This window comes from Chrysochloris asiatica, unplaced genomic scaffold (assembly GCF_000296735.1).
Source record: "Chrysochloris asiatica unplaced genomic scaffold, ChrAsi1.0 scaffold00143, whole genome shotgun sequence".
NCBI classification, from domain to species: domain Eukaryota; kingdom Metazoa; phylum Chordata; class Mammalia; order Afrosoricida; family Chrysochloridae; genus Chrysochloris; species Chrysochloris asiatica.
In genome coordinates this window covers 68,698-69,660 of record NW_006408661.1, presented here as the reverse complement: position 1 = coordinate 69,660, position 963 = coordinate 68,698, and positions in this window count along the sequence as shown.

Sequence of the window (963 nt, the reverse complement as noted above, 5' to 3'; positions counted from 1 at the left end):
AACATTTTCTAACATATTGTTGAATGATGAGCCCTTTAAGTTCATTCAAAATACAACTAGAAAACAGTAGCCTCCTCAAAAGAGAGTTAACCTTAATGATGTGATTGGAGGAAAGCTTTTGGTTCCTTCATTTTCTAATGGGGCACAACTCATAGTGAGAAGAAAAAATTACAAACATACATTAATTATCAGAATGTGGAATGTATGAAACATGAATATAGGAAAATTGAAAGTTTTTAAATATGAAATGGAGTCCTGGTGTGGCACTATGGTTTAATGCACTGGATTGCAAAGTCGGTTTGAACCACAAGGTCGGCAGTTCAAGCTCTCCAGTCACTCCTCAGAAACCTTCTACAAGGTCACTATGAGTTGGCACTGACTTGATGGTACATAAATAACAACATAGTTTATTATGGAGTCCTAGTGTGGTGCTGTAAGATAATATATTGGACCGCAAGATGTATTTGAACCTCAGGGTCTGTGGTTAAAACCCACAAGCCACTCCTCAGAAATCCTATACAGAGTTGCTATGAGTTGGAACAGACTTAAAGGCACTTAACAAACAGAAAAAAAAACAAAAAACAAAAAAAACACCATAGTTTATTATGCAGAAAATGGCAAATTGAAGAGAAATCCATTTACATTCATAAGAATAAGAACATTTCAAGATCTATCTTGAAGCACAATGCTATTTGTGATAGGATACAACTGTATACACCAACCACTAAAGCCAATGATGATGGAATTGAAGAATTCTAACAACTTCTTCAGTTTAAAATAGTTTGAACATGTAATCAATATGCATTGATAAATGCTGGTGATTGGAATGCAAAAATTTAAAAATAAACACGCAGAATCACTAGATGGAAAACATGGCTTTGGTGATCAAAACAATATGAGAACTCATATGATAGAATTTTGCAAGACCAATAACTTACTTGACTTATTTTGCTAAAGACATTT